This window comes from Pristis pectinata, chromosome 4 (genome assembly GCF_009764475.1).
Source record: "Pristis pectinata isolate sPriPec2 chromosome 4, sPriPec2.1.pri, whole genome shotgun sequence".
NCBI classification, from domain to species: Eukaryota; Metazoa; Chordata; class Chondrichthyes; order Rhinopristiformes; family Pristidae; genus Pristis; species Pristis pectinata.
The window spans coordinates 75,015,730-75,032,206 of record NC_067408.1 but is presented as its reverse complement, the minus strand read 5'-3'; positions in this window follow the sequence as shown (position 1 = coordinate 75,032,206).

Here is a 16,477-nt window from a genome sequence, read left to right as displayed (position 1 = left end):
CGTGAAGAGCTCCTGTGGCAATGTCCTGGGACCTTCAACAGCCAGAAACTTTGACCTCTGAGTAACCTATGCCTGCACCTGATGGAGTATTTTTCATTTGCTGCTTTCTGTCTTTAGTTTTATCTAGATGCTACACTTGCTCAAATACTGCTTTAACATCGAGAACAGTTGCTTTCACACAACTGTTCACCTCTCCGGTTCATGTCTGGACCAAGGCTGTGATGAGGTCTGGACGTAGCAACTCATAAACTGGATATTGGTGAGTAAGTGCTAACTGATAGATTGGATCATGCGTTCCATCATTTTATTGACGAATGAGAGCGAACTGGGTGCTAATTACCCAGATTGGACGCATACTGCTCTTTGTGGACAGAATGTCTCTGGGCAATTTTCTCCATTGTTGGGTGGATGCCAATGTTCTAACTTTACTGGAGCAGCTTGGTTGAGAGGTGCACCTGGTTGAGAGGTGCACCTCTTCAGTACTACAGCCAGGATGTTGACTGATTCCAGAGCATTTGTTGTATCTACTGCTCTCACCCGTTTCTTGAAATCATGTGGAGCTAATTATATTAGCTGAAAACTGGCTTCTGTGCTGGTGGGATCTCAGGAGGAAGCCAAAATAGATCAACAAAACAAAAGAGCTGGTCATTGACTTCAGGAAAGGGGGCAGGGTAAATGCAGCTTTCTACATCAACGGTGCTGAGCTCAAGAGGGTTGAGAGCTTCAAGTTCCTGGGAGTGAACATCACCAACAGCCTGTCATGGTCAAATTATGTAGATGTCACGGCCAAGAAAGCTCACCAGTGCCTCTACTTCCTCAGGAGGCTAAAGAAATTTGGTTTGTCCCCTTTGGCTCTTACGAACTTTTATTGATGCACCATAGAAAGCATCCTATCTGGATGCATCATGGTTTGGTACGGCAACTACTCTGCCCAGGGCCACAAGAAACTGCAGAGAGTTGTGGACACAGCTCAGTGCATCATGGACACCAGCCTCCCCTCCTTGGACTCTGTCTTTAACTCTTGCTGTCTTGGTGATGCAGCCAGCATAATCAAAGACCTCACCCACCCGGGTCATTCTCTCTCCTCTTCCATCAGGTAGAAGATACAGGAGCCTGAGGGCATGTACCACCAGACTTAAGGACAGCTTCTACCCCACTGTGATAAGACTATTGAACGGTTCCCTTATACAATGAGATGGACTCTGACCTCATGATCTACTTGTTGTGACCTTGCACCTTATTGCACTGCACTTTCTCTGTAGCTGTGACACTTTGTACTGTTACTGTTTTTACCTGTACTACATCAATGCACTGTACTAACCCAATGTAACTGCACCGTGTAATGAATTGACCTGTACGATCGGTATGCAAGACAAGTTTTTCACTGTACCTCGGTACAAGTGACAATAATAAACCAATACCAATACCAAAAAAACCCAATGTACTTCTGGCTGATCATGTTGCAAATGCTTCTGTGTCATGTGCTGCTCTTGTTGAGAATTGGGATGTTGTTGGAGCAGCCGCTGCCATTTAGCTGTTTAATTGTTCATCACCATTCACAACTTGATGTGACGAGACTGCAGAACTCTGACCTGATCCATTGCTCATGGATTGCTTAGCTCTGGTTATTGCAGGGTGTTTTCATCAAGACAACAACAAAACTGGATGGACCACCTAGTGTCAATCTAAGTGCTGAATTCAGACACAGGAAAGCCACTCTCAGGCCAGTCAACCTTGCAAAGTCTTCCTCGTGCATGGATATTTGTGTTCCAGCTTCACCAGGTTGGCATCTCATTTTTAGTCATAGCCACACAGCACAGAAGCAGGCCCTTCAGCCCCTCAAGTCCATGCTGATTGTCAAGCACTCACTTGCACTAACCCTACATTAATCCCATTTTATTCTCTCCACATTCCCATCAACCACCACCCACACACACTACGGGCAATTTATTGTGGCCATTTAAGCTGGCGTCCTACCCAACATTTGGGATGTGGGAGGAAGAGTGTGGTGTGTAGTCTGTGAGTATGACTATGTTAGGCACCATGGAACAACTCTCCTAATTTGGATGCCAGATGTTTGTGAGGAAGACTTTGCGAGGTTGACTGGCCTGAGAGTGGCTTTCCTGTGTCTGAATTCGGCACTTAGATTGACACTAGGTGGTCCATCCAGTTTTGTTGTTGTCTTAATGCTGCATTTATGATACAACTGAATGGCTAGCTAGACCATTTTGGAGGATACTTTAGAGTCAACTACATGCCTATAGGACTGGGGTCGCTTTACCAAACTAGGTAAGGATGGCAGATGTGCTCCTTTGAAGGGCATAAGTAAATCTGATGCACTATAACAACAATCTGGTGGTTTAGTGATCACCATTACTAAGACCAATTTTTTTTTAATGGTCTGATTTTTGCTGGGCTATTACATTTGATGGGGAGTGGAAAATGATAATTAACAGGTGGGGACTAAATTTTTCCTCCTTATCTGGCTGCTTTAGTAGATGCAAACAATCCCATGATATGAAGAACAACAGGTGATCTCTCTTAGAGTTCCAAGGAGATTCACCCCTCAACAATATGAATGAAACATCAATTACCTTAATGCCTGGAATGCATCCTGATTAGTATTACACAAGCCCTTTGTTGTTGCCTTAAATACTGGAAGCTGAATGCACAACCACAGGAAGAGCTTGCGTGGGCAAGCACATGTATGTCACTGTATAACGTGGGTACAGCACTGGTGGAGACAGGTCTGTCACCATGTAACACTGGGGTGTATGATAGTGATGGGACAGATCTGGTTACTTCATAAATATGAGAACAATGCTTATAAACACAGGTCATTGCATAACATTGGGAACCATACTGAGGTTTTGTCACCATATAGCAATAAGGTAACGTACTGGTGAGCAGAGATCTGTAACACTGTAACACCATAATGGTGAGCATGGTTCTGTCACTATATTACACTGGGATACCACACTGGTGGGCACAGATCTGTCACTGTCTAACATTGGGTTAGTGTATAGTGGGAACAGGTCTGTCACTATCTAACACGGGGTAGTGTATGGTGGGCACAGGCTTGTGACTGTTTAAACTGGGCTTGTGTAATACTAATCAGGATGCATTCCAGGCATTAAGGTAATTGATGTTTCATTCATATTGTTGAGGGGTGAATCTCCTTGGAACTCTAGGAGAGATCACCTGTTGTTTTTCATATCATGGGATTGTTTGCATCTACTAAAGTAGCCAGATAATGAGGAAAAATTTAGTTCCCACCTGTTAATTATCATTTTCCACTCCCCATCAAATGTAATAGCCCAGCAAAAAACAGACCATTAAAAAAAAACAATTGGTCTTAGTAATGGTGATCACAAAACCACCAGATTGTTGTTAAAGTGCATCAGGTTTACTTATGTCACTGTGTAATACCGGGTTAGTGTATAGTAGGCACAGGTCTGTCACTAACACTGGGGTAGTGTGTAATGGGCACGGGTCTGTCACTGGCTAACACTGGGATAGTGTATGGTGGGCACAGGTTTGTGACTGTATAAACTGGGGATAAAAAGTCATTACAGGCACAATGGGCTTTAAGATTCCTTGAATTATTACCTGTGCCCTGCCCATCCTTTTGTTAGAGATAGACGTGTCCATGAACTCGAGGGTTTCCCAAATAAAGTTGATGCTGTAAAGTACAGTGGTTACTGAGGGTGACCATGGAGGAAGTGGGTCTAGCTTGCTGACCTTGTGAAGTGGAAAGTGTTTGGCCTCTGAGAAGTTAACACAATCAGCTAGCTTGGGTTTTTGTATTTTTTCTGAGTCAAAGTCAAGTTTATTGCCATATGCACAGGTGCAATGAAGAACTTCCTTGCAGCAGTATCACAGGCACATAGTATCACATAAGCAGCATTCACAAGAAAAACATAAATTATACATAATTTTTACAAGAAGGAACACAATTAGAACAAAAAAAAGTCAATTTTAGTGCAAAATGGCTAAAGTGGTCATGGTGTTGCTAAACTGTAGTGATTAGGGTTGTGTTGGTTGGTTCAAGAACCGAATGGTTGAAGGGAAGTAGCTGTTTTTGAACCTGATGATGTGGGACTTCAGGCTTCTTTACCTCCTGCCTGATGGTGGATGCGAGAAGATGGCATGGCCCGGATGGTGGGGATCTTTGATGATGGATGTTGCCTTCTTGAGGCAGTCCCTCCTGCAGATACTACCAATGGTGGGGAGGATGTTCCTGTGACGTATTGGGCAGAGTCTACTACTCTGCAGCTTCTTATGTTCCTGTGCATTGGAATTGCCATACCAGAACATGATGCAACCAGTCAGGACACTTTCAACAGTACATCTGTAAAAGTTTGTTACAGTGTTTGGTGACAAGCCAAACCCCCTGAACCTAAGAAAGTGAAGATGCTGGTGTGCCTTCCTTGTGATTGCTTCTATGTTCTGGGCCCATGATGGGTCATCTGATATGTTAATGCCCAGGAATTTAAAGCTGCTGACTCTCTCCACTGCCGATCCCCCATTGTAGACTGGTGCATGTTCACCCTCCTTCCCCTTCCTGAAGTTAACAATCAGCTCTAGTTTTACTGACGTTGAGCAAGAGGTTGTTGTTGCAGCACCACTCAACTAGGTGTCCTATCTCGCTCCTGTAAGCTGATTCATTGCCACTTGTGATTCGTCCAACAACAGTGGTCTCATTAGTGAATTTGTATATGGCATTGGAGCTGTGCTTAGCCACACAATCATGTGTGTATAGAGAGTAGGGCAGGGGGCTAAGCACAAAGCCTTGAGGTGCACCTGTGTTAATGGTCAGCGAGGAGGAGATGGTATTATCAATCCTCACTGATTGAGGTCTGTCAATGAGGAAGATGAGTATCCAGTTTCAGAGGGAGGTACAGAGGCCCAGGACTTGAAGCTTGATGATGAGTTTGGATGGGATGATTGTGTTGAATGCTGAGCTGTAGTCGATGAACAGTAGGGTGATGTATGAGTTCCTGTTGTCCAGATGGTCCAGACCAGAGTGAAGGGCCATAAAAATCGCACCTGCTGTTGACCTGTCATGGCAGTAGGCAAACTAAAGCAGATCCAGGTCATCTCTGAGGCAGGAGTTGATCTGCGCCATAACCAACCTCTCGAAGCACTTCATTATGGTGATTGTAAGCGCCACCGGACGATAGTCATTGAAGCAGGTCACCATGCTCTTCTTGGGCACTGGTACAATCGATGCCTTTTTGAAGCAGGTGGAAACCTCAGACTGCAGGTTGAATATCTCTGTAAGTACTCCAACCAGTTGGTCCGCACAGATCTTTAGTACTTGGCCAGGTATGCTGTCTGGACTGGATGCCTCTTGTGGATTCACCCTCTTGAAGGTGCCCAGACGTCAGCCTCAGAGACTGAGATTGCAGGGTCATCCGTAGATGTGGGGGCTCATGTGGGTGTGTCATAGTTCTCCCTATCAAAGCCTGTTTAAAAGGCATTGAGCCCATCTGGGAGTGATAGGTCATTGCCACTTGTGATAACTGATCTCACCTTGTAGGATGTAATATTGTGCAAGCCCTGCCACAGCTGCCAAGTATCCATGTGATTCCAGTTTAGTCTGAAATTGCCTCTTTGTGCTTGCAATGGCCTTCTGGAGGTCATACCTAGACTTATATGACTCTGGATTGCCACAGGTCTAGCCCTCAGCAGATTTCTAATCCCCTGGTTCATCCAGGGCTTCTGGTTGTGAAAGACTCAGTGCTTTTGAGGGTACACACTCGTCCTTATGATGTCGGTGACGATTGTGGCATATTCATTTACATCACATTCATTCATCGGAGTGTTGCTTTTAGTATTGACTTCCAAATGTAATCACACAATTTTTTGAGGATGGTAATGCTTTCAAAAACTGCTCATGTTTAAGCAAAGGTAACTGGCAGATCCTCTGTTATATTTTCTTCCCCCTCACTTATATAAGATGATGTCTGCTGTTACATGAAACGCTCTGGCCCATTAACCTGTACTACTCCCAGGATCTTCTGTTATGCAATGGTACTTGTGGCCCCAGCTACGCAATCTATATTTAACACTGGGGCAACATAATGGTGTGCACAGGTCTGTCACTGTATAGCACTGAAGAACCATAATGGTGTGCACAGGTCTGTCATTTTATAACACTGATGAACCATAATGGTGTGCCCAGGTCTGTCACTGTATAACATGGGGTATCATACTGGTGGGCACGGGTCTGTAACTGTGGGGTACCATTCTAGTGGGTGCTAGTCTGTCACTGTGTAACATCGGGGTAAAATTCTTTGAAATCATTTGTCACTCTCCATTGAGTATAGTCCAATGTTTCCTCAGAACATTCCCTTGCTAATCCTGCGAATCATCAAGTGAATCCATGCTGCATCACCTCCAAGGCAAGTATGTCCTGCCCTAGGTACAGGGACTAAGAGTGCACATGGTACTCCAGATGTGAACCCAAGAGAATGCTTCAGAAGATGAGCACTGTGATCTTACTGAAGCCCTCTTTAATTGCAGCATGATGTCTTTAAAGCCTTGTATTGAATACCAATATACCATTTACCTTCCTGGTTGTTTGCTGTGCTTCTTTTTTACCTTTTGCATTTAATATTCTTCTGTACATCTGACAGGTGCGTATTTTCTTCATTATTTTTGCTTTATTATTTGGAACTGATAACAGCTCAGAACTTAATTCCAGGAATTTCCCTCAGTAATCTTAAAATTAGCTTTTTTAAAGATCTTTTTAATTTGTAGTCAAAAATAATGTATTCTGCAGGTGACATTATCATTATTTCTAGTGGCTTCAAAATGTCTGAAAGCTGTTAATATAAAATTCTTTCTCACTTGGATTTGATGAGTAGTTCCTTTAGATAAAGGTTAAAATATTTGCAATCATTCCTGTTTGTTTACTCATTTTTTTCGTAAGTTTGGCACAGCCCTCTACACTGCTTTCAGGCAATGCCTGCAGGTATCGATACGCCACAGTGCGTTGGGCTTTATGTTGCAACAGGGATGGTCTGAGTTTAGCTGGTGATCAGCAAGAGTAGATGTTCAGGTGATATAATTGACCTCAGCCTCATATACCACATAGGAGAAGGCATTTTGTCCCTATCCTGGTTTTTGAAAAGTCATGTAATTAGTGCCATTTCTTTGCTTCTTACTTGGAGTGCTGGAAATTTATCTGTATCATACTTAATTCATTTTATAAAGTCACGCTAAATCTTATGTCTGTGGAATCAAACTGACGTTTGTCTTCAACAAAAGAAGGAGGTAATTTGTTATGGGGTGGGAAATATTGCTCCAAGATTAAACCTGAACCTGTGAACGTGAAACAAGTCATGTAATGACGTCAATGCACAGAGTTGAATGGGCGTGATCTCTTTCCTTGTACATTCTCCTCACTTTGAAAATCTGCTGGAGGATATTAATAGATGAGCATTTAGATAATTTTAAGCAGTACTAAGCTTGGAAATTGCTGCTTGACAGGTCAGACAGGTTTGGCAGAAACCACACTGAGCCTGCATCGGTTGCTTCATAACAGCTCCCTGATGCTTGGCTTCTTTACATTACTCGTATTCCACATAGAGCTAGGTCAAACTGGCTGTTGCAGTGAGTATGCTCTTTGCATTTTGTTATTGAGAAAAATAAATTTACAAAGCCAAAAGACATAGGAGCAGAATTAGGCTATTCAGCCCATTGAGTCTGCTCCGCCATTCGAACATGGCTGATTTACTTTTCCCTCTCAAACCCATTCTCCTGCCTTCTCCCTGTAACCTTTGACACCCTTACTAATCAAGAACCTATCAACCTCCACTTTAAATACACCCAATGACTTGTCCTCCAAGCCATCAGTGGCAATGTATTCCACAAGTTCACCACCCTCTGGCATAGGAAATTCCTCCTCATCTCAGTTCTAAAGGGATGTCCTTCTATTCTAAGGCTGTGCTCTCTGGTCCTAGACTCTCCCACTACTGGAAACATCCTCTCCACGTCCGCTCTATCCAGGCCTTTCAATATCCGGTAGGTTTCAATGAGATCCCCTAACATTCTTTTAAACTCCAGCGAGTACAGGCCTAGAGCCATCAAATGCTCCTCATACATTAACTCTTTCATCCCTGGGATAATTCTCGTAAACATCCTCTGGACCCTCTCCAACACCAGCACATCCTTCCCAAGAAATGGGGCTCAAGCCTGCTCACAATACTCCAAATGTGGTCTGACCAATGCCTTATAAAGTCTCAGCATTACATCCTTGCTTTTATATTCTCGTCCTCTCAAAATGAATGCTAACATTGTATTTGCCTTCCTTACTACCAACTCAACCTGCAAGTTAACTTTTAGGGAATCCTGCACTAGGACTCCCAAGTTCCTTTGCACCTCCAATTTCTGAATTCACTCCCTGTTTAAAAAATAGTCTACGCCTTTATTCCTTCTACAAAAGTGCATGACCCTACAGTTCCCTATGCTCTATTCCATCTGCCACTTCTTTGCCCATTCTCCCAACCTGTCCAAGGCCTTCTGGAGATTCCCTGCTTCCTCAACACTACCTGCCCCTCCACCTATCTTTGTATAATCTGCAAAGCCATTTGCACTAAAACAATGCCACCTGGACTGAACCTCTTTCAGTTGAATCCAGTGAGAATATATAAGAACTGAAGACATTAATTTGAACTCCAAAGAAGAGCAGCAGATTCCCCTTGTGTCTTCCCCTCGGTCTATCCAGTAGCAATACACACAAATCAGTAACAAACAGAGCCATCGATCACATTTGCAGTACCTTGCTGTATGAAACTGTTCGCTGTATTTGATCGCTTAACTACAGTGGCTCCACCTTAAAGATAATTCATTGGCTATGATACAGTTTTAGACACTTTGTAAAACTGGTAAAGTGATGTATAAATACTATTTCTTTCTTCCCAGTTTCCAAATGAAAGCATCAGCAGTAAGTAGCTTCTTTTAATCGTTACTTCAATAATGACAGCTCTAAGCCTTGCTAACCCAAGTGTAAACTTGTCGAATAGCCAACAGTTCATCAAAAAAGAAACCGTAGATGGTGGAAATCTGAAACAATTACAGAACTTCAGTCAGGGTGTTGAGTATCGAAGTCAGGAAGTCATGTTGCAGCTGTATAAAATTTTGGTTAGCCACATTTGGAGTATTGTGTGCAGTTCTATTCACCATATTACAGGGTGTGGAGACTTTGAAGAGAATGCAGAAGAGGTTCACCAGGATGTTGCCTGGATTAGCGAGTATTAGCCATAAGGAGCAGTTAGACAAACCTGGATTATTTTCTCCGGAGCATTGGTGGCTGAGGGGCGACCTGATAGAAATACCTAAAATTATGAGATTAGGGTGAATAAGGTCTTTTTCCCAGGGTGGAAATGTCAAATAGTAAAGGACATAGCTTTCAGGTGAGAGGGGGAGATTTATGAGGCAAGTTTTTTTTTACACAGAGAGTGATAGGTGCCTGGAGTGTTGCTGCCAGGGGAGGTGGTGGAAGCAAATTCAAAAGCAGTGTTTAAGTGGCAGTTAGACAAACACATGAGCAGGCAGGGAATGGAGGGATATAGACTATGTGCAGGCAGATGGGATTAGTTTGGATTGGCATCATGGTCTGCACAGACATTGTGGGCCGAATGGCTTGTTCCTGTGCTCTACTGTTCTGTATTCTAATTACTTAAATTTAAATCCCCCAGCTGCTGTAGGGTGGGATTTAAGTCTTAGGAGAAACCTCATCCAGAAAAAAGAGAAGGAAAAACACAAACATACAATCAGGAAATGTAGAAAGGGACAGGACTCGAGCAAGGAAGTGAGAAATAGCTCCCACAGACAGACTGAATGTAACATACATCTCTTATACAATGCAAAGCACAGATGGAACAAACCTGTAGATTCCTGTGAAACAAACTTGTGCTGACATGTGTGAGGTCAATTGCAGGCAAATCACTTCCCCACTGTAGGAGACTCTGGCTAACAAGATGCTTGTGATGGGTGGAATGGGGATGTGGATGGGTGGAACTGCTCACTGGCTCCTCTAGTGGTAAACTTACCCAGGAAAGGGACATGCAGGATGCAGAAATTGGAACTGAGGGCGGAAACATGTAAGGGCATTTAGAGTCTCATGTCAGTTGCAGGGGAATTGCTGGAAAAAATTCTTAGCGATAGGATATACGAGCATCTGGAATCCAATGGCTTGATTAGGGAAACCCAGCATGGCTTTGTGCGGGGCAAGTCGTGTCTTACTAATCTGGTTGAGTTTTTTGACAGGGTGATGAGAGAGATTGAAGAAGGTAGAGCTGTGGATGTCATCTATATGGACTTCAGTAAGGCATTTGACAAGGTCCCACATAATCGGTTAATCAAGAAAGTTCGGATGCATGGGGTCAGTGGAGAATTGGCTGTGTGGATCCAGAACTGGCTTGCCTGTAGAAGACCAAGGGTGGTGGTTGAAGGGACTTATTCAGGCTGGAGGCCTGTGGGTAGTGGTGTTCCGCAGGCATCTGTACTGGGACCTCTGCTGTTTGTGATGTACATAAATGATCTGGATGAGTATGTTGATGGATGGGTTAGTAAGTTTGCAGACGATACCAAGATTGGTGGAGTTGTGAATAGTGTAGAAGACCGACGATGGATACAACGTGATACAGATCAGCTGCAGATGTGGGCAGAGAAATGGCAGGTGGAAGTTAACCCAGATAAATGTGAGGTGTTGCACCTTGGTAGGACTAATGTCAAGAGGCAGTACACTCTTAAGGGCAAGACCCTTAACAGTGTTGAAGAGCAGAGAGACTTTGGGGTGCAAGTCCATGACTCATTGAAAGTGGCTACACAGGAAGACAGGGTGGTTAAGAAGGCTTATGGAATGCTTGCATTTATTAATTGGGGTATTGAGTATGGGGGTCAAGAAGTTATGATGTATCTCTATAGAACTCTGGTTAGGCCGCATTTAGAGTATTGTGTGCAATTCTGGTCACCTCACTATAGGAAGGATGCTGAGGCTTTAGAGAGGGTGCAGAGGAGGTTTACTAGGATGCTGCCTGGATTAGAGGGCATGTGCTATCAGGAGAGGCTGGACAAACTTGGGCTTTTTTCTCTGGAGCGGCGGAGGCTGAGGGGTGATCTGTTGGAAGTGTATAAAATTATGAGGGGCATAGATAGGGTGGACAAGCAATATCTTTTTCAAATTATTGAGCGATCCAATACCAGAGAGCATGCACTTAAGGTGAGGGGGGTAGGTTCAGAACCGACATGAGGGATATGTTTTTTATTGAGAGAGTGGTGGATGCCTGGAATGTGTTGCCTGATAGGGTGGTGGAGGCAAATTCATTGGGGGCTTTTAAGAGGGGCTTGGATGGGCACATGAATGCAAGGAAAATAGAGGGATATGGGCATTCTGTAGGTAGGAGGGAATAGCTGTGTCGGCACAACATTGCAGGCCGAAGTGCCTGTTCTATGCTGTACTGTTCTATGTTCTATGTAACTCATGACAGTCGCTGGTCATTGCTGCACCCTGAGCAATTTTCTTAGCACCCTTGGACTGGCACATCAGACAAAAATGGAGAAGAGCCAAAATCAAACCCAACTTACAAAGAGTAGAACGATGAAGAGAAAATTGAAAATTATTTGACCAGCCAGAAAGATGATTGGAGAAAAAAAAAGAATAAATACTTGAAATAGATCTTAGAAATCAACATTACATAATGTATTTTTATAAGTTATAAGGTTTCATACTCCCAGGCTAGGATTTTACATCACTATTGAAAATGTCGATAATTCCTTGATATAACGCAGCCAGGGCTGTATTTATCTCACAAATACAAGGCTGAAGTAAGAGGCATGAAAACAGACAGGATTTGCATTTACCTGATACCTTTTGTGAGTTCAGAATACCCCAGTGTAATGTAAGAAGCTTTGCAGTCAATGTGCACTTACCAAAAGAAGTGAGGTAATACCAGACAATCTTTTTCATGAGTGACATTGGCTGATTGATCAAAGTTGTCCAGGTTGCTTTAGGAGCTCTCTGTAGAGAGCTGTGGTATTCTTTACGTTTTCCTGATATAGGGCTTCAAGTTGGCAAGTCTGCTCCCTGAGGTTTGATTGCCTCTGTTGCTAATTTAAATGGCCAGCATTTGCCAAGTTGAAATCAATGAAGCAGGAAGGGGGAGGACTCATGGCTTCACGATGGGGGAGCCACTTCAAAGGCGCACATAGAATGATGGTATTGTCTAGGAAGAGACCTTTTTTTCTCCAGAATGAACTTAATATAATAAGGAGGAAATTTAACTGCAGAGAGTGTAGAATGAGAGAGAGGGAAGGAAACAATATCATGAATCTGGAACCAGTAAAACCTGACACCACTGTGGCCAGTGAAGACCATTCAGCCTACTAACTCTGATGGTTCCTGGCAGACCATTCACTTCAGTTGCATTCTCCTGCTCTGTTTCTGCAGCCTTGCAAATTATGTTCCCTCATGCCTTTCCATTGCCCTTTTGAAAGTGTTTTGTTTCCACCATCCCTACAGGTAGTGAATTCCAGGTCATATTCACTGCATAAGAACTGCTTTTCCTTGCATCCCACTTGTGTCTTTTGCTCATCCCTGGAACCATTTTAATTTCCAGGAATTCCAATCCTGCCACAGACCCTCTTTAAGTGGATGTGGGTCAGAGTTGGGCTATAACGTTATCAGGCCAGTTCTGTGACTTGCCTCTTCCTGTGGCCAGGTCACACTGGGGACAGCCTGCCAAAGTTACCTCTTTGATTAGGTGAATATAAATATTCATCGGCATCAATAGATTCTTCACAAAACAAAATATTGTGGAAATTTGAAATTGAAACGGACGAAGCTGGAAATACTCAACAGGTCAGGCAGCATCTGTGGAATGAGAGATGGAGATCTAGGTCAATGACCTTCCATCAAAACTCATCACTTAGAAGTGATTACCTCTGTGTCAAAATCACTGATATTAAATGAAGACTGAGCCAACAGTGGAAAAGTAAAATTTTAGGTGTGAAGTTTATACTTCTGGATGATCCCATCATAAACATCCCAATCTAAAAGTTGACGAGCAGAAATTCTTGTATTAAATATTAATGAATTTTCCTGACTGGTGATTGTTCAATTGGCTATTCCATTTTAGAAGAGAGCTTTGTTGACTGCGCCTGACATCAGAATGTAACACTGCACACCCTGTAGCAGTGAGGCGAGACAAGTTTGGCTGCATTCTTTCCATACTGCTCCAAAGGAAGAACAACCAGAGCTCAATAAGATGCAGGGATCTACATAATATTCCAGAGATGGCCTTTGAGTTGATGGTTAGGATGCTTGGTTAATTCCTTTTTAAGTTTAAAAAAAAGGAAGAGATTAAAAAAAAATACAGCATATGCTGGGAGCCTGAATCCAACATGGATATGCTGCTGGCTGACGAGCAACACTCATAAAAAGACGTAAACATTTTGGGTGTTACCTGTCGTCATAACAAATCCTCCCTTCTGCTGTTAATTGGGAGCTAACTCATTATTTCCACCCTGCCTGGCTACAGAGGTGTCATCATGTGCAAACTAATTTTTTTACTGGTTCCACATTAATGATATTGTTTCCTTCCCCTTCTCTCGTTCTGCAGTCTCTGTGGTTATCTTTCCTCTTTACTATATTAAAGATCATTCAGGAGAAAAGGGGTCTCTTCCTTGGTACTAAATACTTTCTTTAGCTCCTCTCTATCATATTTCCAAATTGAGCCTGTTGGCCTGATTTTGATGAATAGCTGGTCATTTCCAAGTGATTAGTTCTGATGGAAAATCAGTGATGTGTAACTTTAAGTCAGTGTCTCTCGCTCTATCCAAATGTGCTGCCTGACCCGCTGAATATTTCCAGCTTTTTCTTAAATTTCACCTCTAATTATTCATGGTTCCTCACAGATTATTTGTTGCTAAAGGAATCATAGGACATAGAGATCATTGAGAAAGTTGATGAGAAAGATGAAATCCTATTGAATGGTGAATATTATCCACTCCTGATTCTAATTCATATGTTTCTCATTCTGCAATATGCTTTAATCTCTACCCCAGGGCTCGAGTTAATCCATGATCAGCTACCTTTTCCTTTCAATTGCTTTTCTTGACATTACCAAGCATTTCCTCTTCTCAGTTATTGATTCCACACCTTTCGCTGCACCTTCTTCAAAAAAGTCATCGTTGACCTTTCCATGCCCTCCTCCACCCACTGGGTGGTCATTGTATCTCTTCTGCTGAAAGGTTATTAGCCTGAAACATTAACTGTTTCTCTGACCTGCTGAGTATTCGTAGCATCACTTGCTGGGATGTAGTGAAAATGCAGTAAGTACTTTACGAGCTAGTTATCTCACCTACAGTGTTGCTTTTAGATATTTTAATTATAACTGCAACAATTTTTCTGCCATTCTTGATTGGCAAAAGCAGAAACTCCTGTTAATAATTGGATTCTAGATCAACTGAAATTTCATTTTCTCAGTAACAAGCTTTTGAGAGGTTATGGTTATTTCAAACTTTTAAGTCATTCATCTTATTTATTTTATCCAGGGAAAAGGAACTCGTATATTGGGCTGTGATTAACACATGAGCATAAGAAATAAGAGCAGGATTAAAATAAAAACAGAAAATGCTGGAAATACTCAGCAGGTCAGGCCACACCTGTGGGAAGAGAAACAGAGTTAATGTTTCAGGTCAAAGATCTTCTGTCAGAAAGAGCAAGAGTACGCTCTCCACTCCTTTGAACCTACTCCACCATTCATTAAGATCATGGCTGATCTACTAAATCAACACCAGCCTCTAGCACTATCCCCATATCCCTTGACTTCTTGAAAATCCAGAAATGCATCCATCTGTTCTGTGAATAACCACAATGACAGAGCCTCCACAGTACTCTGGGATAGAGAATTCCAAAGATTCACCAGCCTCCAAGCGGTTAGCGTAATGCTTTACAGCGCCAGCGACCTGGGTTCAATTCCAGCCACTGTCTGTAAGGAGTTTGTATGTTATCCCTGTGTCTGCGTGGGTTTCCTCCGGGTGCTCCGGTTTCCTCCCACGTTCCAAAGACATACGGGTTAGGAAGTTGCGGGCATGCTATGTTGGCACTGGAAGTGTGGCGACACTTGAGGGCTGCCCCCCAGAACAATCTATGCAAAAGATGCATTTCACTGTATGTTTCAATCTGCATGTGATGAATAAAGATATCTTAAAAAACTGTACAGCACAGGAAGAAGCCCTTCAGTCCACAATGGCTGTACCAACCATGACGCCAATCATGCTGACTACGCCAATTTAAACTAATCCCATATGCTGCACCTTGTTTGTATCCCTCCATCCCCAGCTGCTCATGTGCCTGTCTAAATGCCTCTTAAACATTGCTGTCATATCTTCTTCCACCACTTCCTCTGGCACCAGGATCCAGGCACCACTCTCTGAGTAAAAAAAACGTGCCTCATAAATCTCCTCCAAACTTTCCCCTGCTCAATTTAAATCGATGTCCTCTAATATTTGATATTTCTGTCCAGAGGAAATGACTCTGACTATCTACCTATGCCTCTCATAATTTTATACACTTCTGTCAGGTTGCCCCTCACCCTCCAACGCTCCAGGGAAAACAATCCAAATTTTTCCAACCTCTCCTTATAGCTAATATTCGCCAATCCAGGCAACACCCTGGTGTATCTCTTCCGCACCCTCTCCAAAGCCTCCACATCCTTCCTGTAATGTAGAAACCAGAACTGCACACAGTGCTCCAAATGTGGCCTAATCAAAGTTTTATACAGTTGCAACATGACTTCCTGACTTGCATACCCAATGCCCCGATTGATAAAGGCAAGTATGCATAATGTCTTCTTTACCACCCTATCAATTGTGTTGCCACTTTCGGGAAGCTATGGACTTGGAGCCCAACTTCCCTCTGTACATCAATATGCCGAAGAGTCCGACCATTAACTAAACTTTCCTTTCCTCTTACGTTTGACCTCCCAAAGTGCAACATCTCACACTGGTCCAAATTAATCTCCATCTGTCATCTCTCCACCCATATTTCCAACTGATCTATATCCTGCTGTTTCCTTTGACAACCTTTCTTAGTATCCACAACTCTGCCAATTTTTGAGTTGTCTGCAAACTTGCGCATCAGCCCACATAAATTTTTACCCAGATCGTTGACTTGTATCACGAACAACAGAGATCCCAGCACTGATCCCTGTGCAACACCAGTGGTCACAGACCTCTTCTCAGAATAACACCTCTCTGTCATCTGTTGAGAAGGTGGTGGTGAGCTGTCCACTTGAATCACTGCAGCCCTTCTAGTGATGCTGCTACCATTGTGCTATTGGAGAGGGTTTAGGCCTAATGACAATGAAGGATTGGCTATATATTTCCAAATCAGAGTGGTGTACATTTTGAGGGGTGGTGGGGGAAGGGAACCTACTGGTGTCCCCATTCACCTGCTGCCTTT